At 38.3% G+C, this 12642-nt stretch overlaps 1 protein-coding gene across 15 annotated transcripts in view; it reads left to right on the top strand.

Moving 5' to 3' along the window:
• Nucleotides 1–12642, top strand: part of ELAVL2 (ELAV like RNA binding protein 2) — a 203093-nt gene that overhangs the window by 55325 nt on the left and 135126 nt on the right. For 9 of the 15 annotated variants that reach the window (XM_081942736.1, XM_081942737.1, XM_081942739.1 and 6 more), the window contains exon 2: nucleotides 2972–3087. The exons of the other annotated variants lie outside the window; for them this stretch is intronic. The gene's annotated coding sequence lies outside the window, so the exon portion shown is untranslated. The remainder of the gene's footprint in view (nucleotides 1–2971; nucleotides 3088–12642) is intronic. 15 annotated transcript variants of the gene reach the window in all.

Genomic DNA, 12642 nt, shown 5'->3' with positions numbered 1-12642 from the left:
GTCAGATTAGGACCTGCAGAAGAGATGTTATTGAAGTCCTCTTCTCAGAGGAATATAATTAAGTGAATATAAGCTGGTTTAGTGGAAGCTTTTCTACTTTGTGGTCAAAATCTAGCTAAAGAGAACTAGTGTTTTATAGGACCAATGTAGATATAGATTAAAAAAGGTGTTCTGATGGTTAGTACATCTTATGTTTGTTATATCTTAGAGCTTAGTTTTGCAGGCCTACTAAAGAGGTGATTATTAATGTTACAGAAAGGTGGATGGTGTTTGCTAATGTAAATAGGTCTATGTCTAAACAGATTTTAGTTAGTTTACATGGTGGGAGATGGGGAAAGAAGAAAATAACGCCAATTCTGGTGCTTTGGTTTCTGTGTTTTTCTAGGTGCCTTCCTACTAAGACCACAATCCTTTTTTACAATATTCTGAATTCTTTCTAGTGAAACATTAGGGAATGCCACCTTAGTTTTTTTAAATAATCAGTCAAAATGCTTTTCAAGTTCAAATGGCAACTGCTGTGTCATCATAATGGCAGAAATATTTGGGTTATGGAACCTAGCTAAAATTTTTGAGGCTTGGAATAGAGACTTATAGAGTTTTATTTTTTAGGGATGTGATCAGAATAAGGGATTTGTGTTTAGACCTAACATTTATTCATCTACAACAGGTGACAAAATAAAACAAATAAGCCACTTGCCTTAATGCTTTTTTCAGGTTAAGTTAGCAGAAAGAATTTAAGATAACATCATGAAAAGGTTAAAAAGGGCTATCCCAATTTCTGGAAAGGTAAACATTAGGTCAATAAATTTTGTAAGTTTTAAGAATGCCCACAAACAAGGATTTAGATGTCAGCACAGGTATTATTTATTTACATTTCCCAAAATACTGTATTCTTTTTAAAAAGCCCCAGTAATGGGATAGGTACACAGCTAAAACATAGGGAACATAGGCTCTAAAAACCATCTGTACATGGGTTGATGTTAGCTTGCTCATAAATGGCCTATGCCAGAAGGGTGTAAGTTTGCCACTGACATCCTATTATTTAAAGTAGTTAAAAACAAAAATGGGAGGGCACAGAAGAGCTATAAAATGTTCTTTACAGGTGGAGGAATGCAAGTAAAATTATAGTTCAAGGAAAGAGAAAGCACACTAGGTAAAAAAAATGTAACTTCACATAGGACTTGATGGGTTCCAAGCTTCTATTGATAGACAACAGAAGGAACTTTAGGAGGATGGGGTTTAGAAAGTTAAAATGCTCAGTTAAAATCTTCAATAGTGGGTGCTAATTGCTAAGTAATGAAATAAAGAAATAGTTTCTAGCAGTTTGCTGTTAGAAAGATTTCTAAATTGTTCTTACAATTGTCAAGCTCAATACTAGTAATCTGCATTTTTTGTATGAGTCTGAACAGATAAAGAAGGAAATTTTGTTGGATGAATGACTAGATAGATGATGGAAGCTTGTAGTATTTAATATAAAACTGAAGTAGTTCTAGAAGTGGCTAGATATGTAAAAAGGTACTTCTGAATGTTGCTTTTTCAAGGTGGTATTTTTCTTAAATACCTAGATAACCCCTCATTCCACGGCTGTCTCCTTTCCCTTGTCATATCAAGTACAGGATTGTAGAGGTGTTAAAAGCAGTTTAACACTTGAGCTTGTGAAAGTTATAATTGGTGTTAAGATTAAACTTGTTAAGAAGTGTTGCAAAATCCCACGTAGTATTATGCTAGGTGTTATTGTGAAAAGGTATATCAGTGAATATAATAGGAAAGGCTAAAAAAGATTCCAGTTCTAAAAACATCTGTATAAATGAAGTGCTTTCTTTTACAAATAGTTGCTTTGGCAGGTAATTTTGGGAACGCAATCTCTGTACATCTGGATTGTGACAAGTTGGGGAAAGCATCGATAACATCTCAAAGATTGATTTATGTGAGAATTTTGTATAAAGTGCTAATGTTCGCTTCCAAAATGTTTTATTTCTGAGTTAAATCAAACTTAATTGCAGATTCTTTAGTAGAGGAATGATTTTAACTTTTAAATTGTCATACATACTCAGAGTTTAAATTATACACTGATTTTATATAGCTTCCCAGTTGCTTCCCACATGATGGAGTATTAGATTCACATCTGTCTTAAGTCATATATGACATCTGATGGTGTCAAACCTATCACCGGACTGTAATAAAGGAATCCTTCTAAATAATGAATATATCTTATTTCCTGCCAAAGTTTGCGGTCAACTGAACTGTTCAAACTACCTTTTTATTTCAATTTTGCTGCCTTTCCAAGAAGCCAAACAATCATGAACATTAGTGTCATAGTTTAAAATACCTCTTTTTCCTGAAATGAGAAAACACCCCATAATAGCTTTAGGCCCAAATACTTGCTTCAGTAACGTTGCATTCTTATATGTGCATGGTTTGAAAGAAGTATTTTAATATGTAAAATTCTATTTTGCAACTTTAAAATCAGTTTGGATAGGACCTCTATTCTGATGAACGTGAATTACACACATGTTTTCATGTTATTCTTGGGAAATCATTCAGATGCTCATCAATGTACTTTCACTCTGGAACGATTTAGATTTCAGTGTGTTAAAGGTTTGCATGGTTGCTGTGTTGGACGATGTTGCTTTATAGTAAAAAAGAAAAAAAAACATTAAAAACCCCCTGAAATTCAAGCTAAGAAAATTGAGACTTTAATAGTTGCTTCAAAATTTGTTTTGTTTGGTCAGGAATCTGATATTTTCTTGGAAGCTAAGTTTAGTTGAGCTTCACTTCAAAATTAAGAATTGTAGAATTAATTGCTGTTGCAGTTGAATTGTGTACTGTATGGTGGTTTTACAGAAGAACTGCTTGCTGTACATATTTGCACAAGGTTTAGGTTAGTGTAACCAGCGTGGCCCCTATATTAGTAATTTTCTGTTAAAAAACAAACTAGACTAATAATCTGATTTGTTTGTTCATTTAATAGCAGAACGTTCCATATGCTCCAGTTACAACTCTGAGCAGGATTTTTGAGACTGACTTGCATTTCTGTATGTACCACTCACTTCCAATCTTGAATCTGCAAACATAACCAATTAAAAGGTAGGAGGCAAGCACTGTTATCATTTCTCTAACTAGATTGTTTTCATTGAGTCTTAAAATCACAGTGGGATCAAATTAATAGTTTATATCTGCTATTCATCTACAAGTATTATGTGACAATATATTCCTTTGCTGTTTTCTTGAACCCCAATGATAGGAAGTGCTATTTTGGATGCTCTACTAATTAGTGGTGTAGACACATGTCTAAAAACATCCATTAGACATTCTAAAGGTCCACCTGCTTTCCCACAATAAATAATCAACTATATTTTCGATCTGAGAAACATGAAAAGAGTTATAGGTATTGTTTTTTTATAACCTGTCTATATTAAAAAAATCATTAAATATGTCTGATAAGTGTGTTGTGTAAATTAAATACGTAATTCAGTATAGTATAACCAAGCCCATAATAAAGCCGAAATACTCTTATCCATATCACAAACATCTACATTTTTTTTAGCATTGTATTTAACTATTTTTGGAAAGTCACTCCAAAAACAGTACTGGAAAGGTAGGTTGGTCTCCTCCTAAATGTATTATTGATACTGGCCATTATTGTTGTCCTTTATCGTTGGTATTGCTTTACCATATAAAGTAAAAGCAACAGCAGTAGGCCTTATGGTTAAAATGTTGTATATGCAGACAATGTAAACACCCTCAGGTGTATTGATTTTGTAAATTTAGAATTATGCTTTTAACGTTGCAAGAGATAGGTCTGCAATGTATGAGAATGGATTTGTAGGTACAGCTAGACTTTGATACGAGTATTGGTTTAATGACCAGGGTTGAAATAGCACTGAAAAAAAATGACTTACAACTTGTCCTTGCACTTACAAGTGTCACAATGGTCATGTGATTAAAATTTTGGGCATGTGACAACTGGCATATGTTTACTACAGTTTCAGTGTATCAGGGTCACATGTTCACCATTGGTGACCAAACTGGATTTGCTTAATGTTTGCGTGATTGCTGTGTGATTCACTTAATGACTGCAGCAAACATCATATAATTGGGCTGGTGATTCACCAACCGCATCACTTAGCAATGGAAGTTCCCGTCTCAATTGTGATTGTAAATTCAGAAGTACCAGTATGTGCATGATTAATCTGTGGCCCCAAGGCTAAAATGCTCCAGATTTGCTCAGCTCTGGAATTGTTTTGTTTTTCCAAAAGCCCTCTGCAATCTTACTGCTGAATTTAAGTTCTGTGATTGCTAAAAAGTGACAGAGTTCTTTTTTTGTTGTTTTGGTGAGACAAACATCTGCAATGTAGGTCTTAAATATGAGTTCATATTTTGAAAACAAATCCCAACAATTTTAATGCCCTAAAAATTTTAAGAAGAAAAAAGCAGCAAAATCACTCAACCCTCCCACTCACATTTGCTCTACGCTTATTCTGTGCCCAAATAGTTAACTTTCATTTGCATTTTTTTTATTTATGAAGATAAGAAAGTACTTAAATGACTATTATGTGAGATTTGCATCTATTTATTGGGTTCTCATTGCATTTTCTCATTGTTGTCAATCAAAGTGGCTACCAGCAAGTATAAACCATTAAAAAGAATCATAAATAAAAAGGATAAATTGAAATGATTTTTTAAAAGTTTTTTTTAAAGAGCAAGCATCTGAAAAATAGCAGCACAAATGGCCCCAAGTAGCAAAAATTGACTAAATAGAAAGAAAATATGCTGCCACCATGCTAAGAACATGCTAAACACTTTTGTACAAATTGGATAACCAACACAACAGCTCTGAGAGGATTCCAGTTATATTTCCATGAAATGTATTTGGATTGTTGGCAGGGCATATAAAAGCCCCTTAATGAACATCATAAAGCTCAGGATCATAGTGGAGACCGAGTTTCTATTGGATAGAATGATTTGAAATTGCTGCTTTGTGGAAGTGTGTTTATGGATGGAAGAGTTTGCATATTGTAGGCCATATAATCCTAAAAACCTGTCAACACTTTGGCTGCAGTGCTTTTGTTTTTCTAAAAAACAAATCAAAAAATCAAACACTGTAGACATATGAATTCCTCATGTTGAAAATGTTAGAGAAACTGATTTGGATTTGTAGTGTAACTAATTTACACTTTGCATATATGGTAATGAGCAGATGTCCAGTTGAAAAATCCATTAATTTTTTGCAAGAAAAATAACATTTATTCTACATTGCTTTCAATACAGGAGAATATTTATAGCTCAGTGTTGAAATGAGGGGTCCTTGGTGCTCTCTGAGCATGGTAGTTTTCTTGCAGATGTTTCATTATCAAAACTAGGTAACATCATCAGTGCTAGACTGATGATGAGTGACTAGCACTGATGAGGTTACTTAGTTTGGGTCATGAAACATCTGCAAAAAAAACAACGTTCAGAATACCAAGGATCCGTCATATTGCTTTTCTTGGGCTCCCTTGGAGAAACTGGTCATTGGTTGATGGCTTTTATTTTGGAGTTTCTATATTTAAGTGTAGGAAACTCATTCAGAAGTGACAAACTATAGATTAGGAAAGTAAAAGGGCCTTTGCAAAGCTAAGAAATATTTGTCTTATTTGATCAACGTCTCCTAGCATATCTGGGGAGAGATTATAAGTGTTATATTTCAAGTTTTATCAGCTGCCCTTCAGCATCATATTTGAATCCTAAATTGCAATTAATCTTCATTAAATATTATTTTTTAAAATTGTTGAAAATAGGATCATTTAATTTAGATATGCTTGCATAATATAGATTCTAGACTTTGGCATTAGAGTTTTAAAGCAAATAAACTGCTTTTGAAGCTGGGCTGTACGATGAGTGCAGGGGAGGGTTCCGGTAGGCACTACTGCCGGTTCGTTCGTGTGTGCGTGCTGCATGCGCAAAAGCAAAAAACCAAGATGGTGCCGCCTATGGAGAACCGGTTCGGGGGCATGGCAGGCCTGGGTTGCTGCCAGTTCCAGCGACCCAGGCCGCCAACCACTACCGCTTTGGTCGAACCGGTAAAAATCCACCACTGGATGAGTGTATTGAAAAGAGCATGCAACTTTATGGCTATGTCTTGCTGTTTTGCTATGTGGAGCTATACTAATATAAAGTAACTAATGTCTCAAAAATGTGTTGAGTGAAAATGAACTCAGACCTACAGTAGGCAATATAGTGAACTCAGAAACTTTGCTCCTTCCCCAACTGTATTTTTAAAATATTCCTGTAATAAAAATAAACTACCATATTTTTCGAAGTATAAGATGCAACTTTTTCCCCTCTAAAAGAGCGTGAAAAACGGCCCGTTTTTCGCAAAAACTGAGGTGTTTTTACCTTCCCTTACTTTTACTTTTACTTTTATTTAATTTATAAACCGCACCCTCTCTCCAAAGAGACTCGGGGCGGTGTACAGTCATTTTTAAAAACACAATATAGATACATATAGATATAGATGGAGGGCGGCATACAAACTGTACAATAACAATTAAGATTAAAAATTAGAAATACATTAAAAACTACCCCTAGAAAACTACCCCAGAATAAAATAATTGCCAGGAGGATAAAGATGGGACTATAAATGGGTTAGGCCAGCCAATTGGAACAGGTGGGTCTTGAGTTTCTTATGGAAGGAGCGGAGGTCAGTAGTGGTTCTAATATCTGGGGGGAGGTCATTCCAGAGGGTTGGGCCCATCACAGAGAAGGCTCTACTCCTGGGCGCCGCCCGTTGGCATTGCTTGGTGGCCCTCTCTGTGAGAGCGAATTGGTCGCAGGGATGTATGAGGTAGGATGCGATCCCTTAGCCCCCAGCAGCACTCTGCAGGCTTCAGCAGGGCTGGGGGAAGGCGAAAACGCCTCTTTTTGTGAAAAATGGGCCATTTTTTGCAAACACAGAGGCGTTTTTGCCTTCCCCCAGCCCTGCTGAAGCCTGCATAGTGCTCTTGGTGGCCAGGGAGGACAAAAACTTTTTTTTCTTACCTCTTCGAAATCTTGGTGCGTCTTATACACCGGGGCCTCTTATAGTCCAAAAAATACGGTAAGTGACATTCAGTACAGCACTAATGTCTACCTTTTTTTTGCAACAATGGAGTCGTCCCCCCCCCCCCAAATAATTCAGTATAGTAGAAGAAAGTGATAGCAGATTTTAGCTACTATTAATATATATCCCAATGTGCTGATTGTGACAGCCAATCCGTCTTTAAAATACTTGATATGTGTACTTACCTGCCTTCGTAATTCCAAGTATGTCACCACCTCACCCAGAGCTGCCTGCTTCTGACTCACAACCAAGTGGCATTTTAAAAATTAACATGTTTATTGCATTTTCGGTTGGTTTGCTTAGAAGTGTTAAATTCTCTTTGTTGAGACACATTGAAGTCAAAGTGTGTTGTGGTTACTTGCTAATCATCAAACTTAGATTGATCATCGTTTAAAAATCAGCAGAACAGCTTCTATCCCAGAGCAGTAACTATATTGAATTCTACTGTATAGTAAAATATTAATGCAGTATCAGGGGTTTTCAATTCAGTTGTATAGAATGTGAAGGATGTGTGCTTTTGTTTTATTTTTATAGTTTTCCTATGTACGATGTACATTAAAGATGGCATTTAATTTGGTTGTACAAGATGCGATGATAATCAAGTAAACTAAGCTATTCATTTTCATTTAGTAAATTCCATGTTAAATAATAGTTTCTAAACTACACTAGTGCATCTCTATTCTTGCCTACTATCCAGCTTCTTTGACTGATTGGTAGAGGTGACAAAACCCATTCCATTAATATTGTATTTTGGTTTCTAAATCAAAAAGGCCTAAACAGTATATCTTTGTTTAGAGAGGACATTCTACTTCTGCATTTTCTTAGTAGTAACATGTATCTTTTGCAATTCCACCTTTTCTTTTCTGAGATGTGGGACAAGAACTATACAGTATTACTAATGGGAATAAAAATATAACAGGCAGTATCAGGATGATTTTATCCAAACACTTTTGCCTATTTATCTCCAGCATAGAATATGACCCATCCACTATATTTGAGGTTGATATTTTGTGTCCATGATTGTATTGTTCCCTGGTCCATTCAGACAACATCAGAAGTGAGTTGTCTACTCTAAGTTTTTTTTAAAATTTAAATCCAGAATTTTAAAATTCTGGAATAAACCCTTTTGATCTCCTTATCCCCTAAATTAGGTTGACTATTTGCAATCAAATCTAAATATTGAAAGAAATCCCCAAATAGCCCTCACTCTATGGGGGTGGTGTAAAATAAGAGAAACTGGAGTGATTTATTTGCAGACTTTACAAGTTTGATAGTGTGCAAGTTAATCTTGCTTTGTGCTCATCTGGAATGTTAAGAGTCTAGACTAGCTTGAAAAGTAGAAAAAATATCCCAAAAAAGAAGATAGTGATAAGCCAGTTTCATAATATCATCAAGAAAACCACTTCGACTCACTAAGAGTTAAACCTGACTTGTGTGGGTTTAACTTTGTATTCTGTGTAGTAACCCAATAAATATTAATGTACTGTTAAAATATTAACTTTGTAGGTTGTAGAAATAAAATGTTTTCTGTAGTGTTGCTTTGTGGGATTCTGTTTCCTAGAGTATTCCCCTCCCCTTTTGGGCACTAGGGACCGGTTCCGTGGAGAGAGGTTTTTTCTGCGGACCAGAGGCGCTTTGCTTGTTTGATTGGCCCGGTTTCTGGCATGTGTGGACCAGTGCCAGTCAATGGACCAGGGGTTAGAGACCCCTGTCCTAGAGTTCTCCAAGTTAGTTTGCTGCTTTTCTACCATTGCGATTGCAATTCTTAGCAGCCTCATCCAGAAGTGATCAAAGTTAATGGCATTGGAGTCCAATATTGGTCATGAGAATAGTGGGATAATATAAAAGAAGGAGTTTCCTATTATAAATTGATATCTTTATGCACTATCGATCTTGTTTTATCCCCAGCAGCTTATGTTGGCATAAATAACACACACTCCTATAATTTTTAATCATGACAATAACGATCACTTTCTGAAATGTAAAATGGGTTAAGGCAGAATGATCGTCAAATATTACCAATTTTTCATGGCCGAGAGTGGACTTGAACTTGAGTCTTAGGACAGGTTTCCAAGCTGTGTTCATAGTAAAGATGTAATTATTTCATTTAAAAGCCGTATTATCGTATTTTCCATGCTATATTTTCCATGACAGTGCATGTAGTCCTCGACGTACAACCGCAATTGAGCCCAAAATTTCCATTGTTAAACAAGACAGTTATGTGAGTTTAGCCTCATTTTACAACCTTTCTAGCCACACTTGTTAAGTGGATTACTAGTAATACGGCTGTTAAATGAATCTGGCTTGCCCCTTGAGAGTAAACCCTTCTTTTGATTGCCTGGTCTTTCATTAATTTGGACAATCCTGTTTTAAGCCTATTCCCATTCTTTATGTTTACCATAGTTGCTGGCAGCAAACTCCATAGTATAGCTGTGAGAAAAAAATGCTTCATAGTTCTGAATCCCCCTGCATTTTGCTACAGTGGATAACCTCAAATTCTATCATCGTGAGAGAGACCAAAAAAAAGGTTCTTCGTTATTGAATGGTCCATAATTTTATAGGCCTTTATCATGCCTCTTTTACCCTTCTTCACTCTTAAGCTAAAGAGTCCTGATTACTATAGGCTCTCCTTATAGGAGAAGCTGACACAGCCCTTGTTATGGCCCTTTTTGTACCTTTTTCTAATATTAAAATCATAATTAACATGGTCTCTCCAAAATTTGTTCTTTCCAGAGTCATTACACTACAATTACTATCAATCTCAGCAAAAATGATCAAAGGTTATGATGGAGCTTAAGTGGATTTAGAAGGCAAGTGGTTTGAAAAAGATGGGTTTAGTATTACATGAATTAGCTTATACCGTGTTTCCCTGAAAATACGACAGGGTCTTATATTTTTTTGACCCACGAAATATGGCCTTGGGCTTATTAAAGGGGGAGGGCTTATTATTTTTTAGGTGCAGGAAGCAGCAAGCCCACCAGCCCCACCCTCTCCGTCCCACCATCTGCTTGCCTGCGGCCACAATGACCCAAATTCTTCTTGCATCCTGGACTTCGCCTGTCCTGTTTGCTGGCCGCGGAACAGCTGACTGTGCTGCTCTGGCCTTGCGGGATGGGGGGAGCTCTTCCTGGCAGAACGAACGAACACACACACACATTCACCCTCCCCCTCCAAGGCAGCCACATCCCTTCACTAACTTGCTTTCCAGCTCCATTCTCCATTCCACGTGCAGGACAAGAAAAGTAGACTGTGTGCCTATGGTAAAAAAAATACCAGAAAATACCTTCCAAGTTCTCGCAAAAAAAAAAAAAGATCTCGCGAAGTTGGAAGTAAACTAACAAACTACTTTTCTGCCCTGCACGTGGCAGTGGAGAACGGAGCAGGAAAGCAGGATAGTGGAGGGATGTGGCTGCCTTGTGGGGTCGGGTGGGGGGTTAGGGATCTCTCTCTCACACCCACACCCACACACCATCCTTTCCTTGGGAGCTCTGCACAGACTCAGAGAAGGCTTCGGATAGAGCATTTGGGGGATGTGCGTCTGCGCTGAAATCCCAAGGAAAGAATGATTGCCAGGAAAAGGGGGGGGGGTTGCCTCTTATCCTATGTGCTGAGCTTCAGAACAGGGTAAGAGGAAGGAAAATCTCCCTTCCCCATTTTCAAGCCGTTCGCAAAAATGCCTCATTCCAAGCCTTCAATCCTGCAATATGCTGAAGGCTCGAAATGGAACGTTTTTGCAAACCGTTTGAAAATATGGAGGGGGATATTCCTGCCTTTCCCCCTGTTCTGAAGGTCACAGACTGACAAAATCTTCCCTCCCGCATGCCTTCAATCCTGCAATCCTGGATAATGTGAAGGCTTGGAATGTGGTGTTTTTCAAACCTCTTGAAAATGGGGAGGGGGGATTTCGTCTCTTACGTATCCTGTTCTCAGTCTATGCTGACCTTCAGAACAGAGGGAGAGGCAGGAATATCTCCCTCCCCATTTTCAAGCCGTTCGCAAAAACGCCCCATTTCGAGTCTTCAATGTGAATATGCAGGTGAGAAGCTCCTACCTCCTGTAGGCATTAAAATCCATACTCTTGGGACATCGGAAGAAGCCCTGCGAGGAGATGCTGCTGCCAAAGTGCAGGAAATCTCTCCCCCCCCCCCCCCTCAACCTGCAGATCGTCCTTTCAAAGAGGAGTTTCACCAGGATGAAGAGGTGGCTGAAGGCGGCGTTTGTGTCACCTTCATCCTGGTGAAAGTCCTCTTTGAAAGGACGATTTGCAGGTTGGGGGGGGGGGATTTCCTGCACTTCGGCAGCAGCGTCTCCTCGCAGGGCTGCTTCCGATGTCCCATGAGTATGGATTTTAATGCCTTCTTTTCCTGTTCCTTGGACGGAATTGCGAGCTGTGACTGTCACCGTTAGGCAAGGAGGGCATGAGGCATTTGGGTTGTGTTGCTTGGGCTCTGGCTTCTTTTGCAGCTGCGACCAGCATTTGCTGTAGGTAGAGGCCTGAGCGGCACCCACGAATCAGCTGTTTTGTGAACGGAGCGGCCCAACTGATCCGATTAAGGGGCCAAGAAGCCCTGAGGTGACCGTGGAAGGGAAGGGCTGCCCCCTGTTCTGGCTAAACCCACCCCTTCACCAGGGCTTATTTTAGGAGGATAGTTTATATTTTTACCCACTGCGAAAATCTGCCATGGCCTTAGTTTCAGGACATGTCGTATTTTCGGGGAAACATGGTAGTTCCTTGTCTTTTCTCCTCTGGCAAAGTTGCAAAGAAACCTTTGGTGGGTAAATCTGATTTTCTGTTGGCTTAAAACTAGACAAATTAGTGTTAATGAGGGCTTACTTAAATAAGTTCTAGTTATTGTTACCATTAGCTTGTTTCAATGAGTGAGTGTCTGTCTGTCTGTCTGTCTGTCTGTCTGTCTGTCTGTCTGTCTGTCTGTCTATCTATCTATCTATCTATCTATCTATCTATCTATCTATCTCTATCTATCTCTATCTCTCTATCTCTATCATCTCTCTATCTCTCTATCATCTATCTATCATCCATCCATCCATCATCTATCTAAATGGCTGTGTGTGTATATGTTCCAACATAACTCTGGAACCAAATTTGGTATACAGATGACTTACTCTCTGGAAACAAATACTGTGAGGGTAAGACATCCCTAACACCCCTCGGGGTGTGTGTTCTGTTAAGATACAGCTTGTTGTGATTTAAAATGGCTTCTGTATTGTCATAAAATGACTTTTACTGTACAGCGCAGTGGAGTTGTCATGGTAACGGCTTCACAGTTACACAAGGGGGCTCCCTCTGGTAAGAGGAAAATCCAACATTAGAAATTAGGTTTGGTCCGGACATTTCCCCCCTATAAATAAATACCCAGGCAACCCCGGGTTAGTGGCTAGTCTTACATAATATTAAACATACTGTAGTTTGCTTAGCACAGGAGTGTCAAACTCACGGCCCATGGGCCGGATGCATCACATGCTGGCTACGCCCAACCCTGGTTTAGAGAAGGGGAAAATGCTTCTGAAAAAAGTGACTTATGACTAATGCTTGCGCTTAT

Source organism: Natrix helvetica (assembly GCF_964273705.1).
Source record: "Natrix helvetica genome assembly, chromosome: 2".
Lineage (NCBI taxonomy): Eukaryota > Metazoa > Chordata > Lepidosauria > Squamata > Natricidae > Natrix > Natrix helvetica.
Note: the sequence above shows the minus strand (reverse complement) of the source record. Positions and strands in the feature narration are given on the sequence as shown.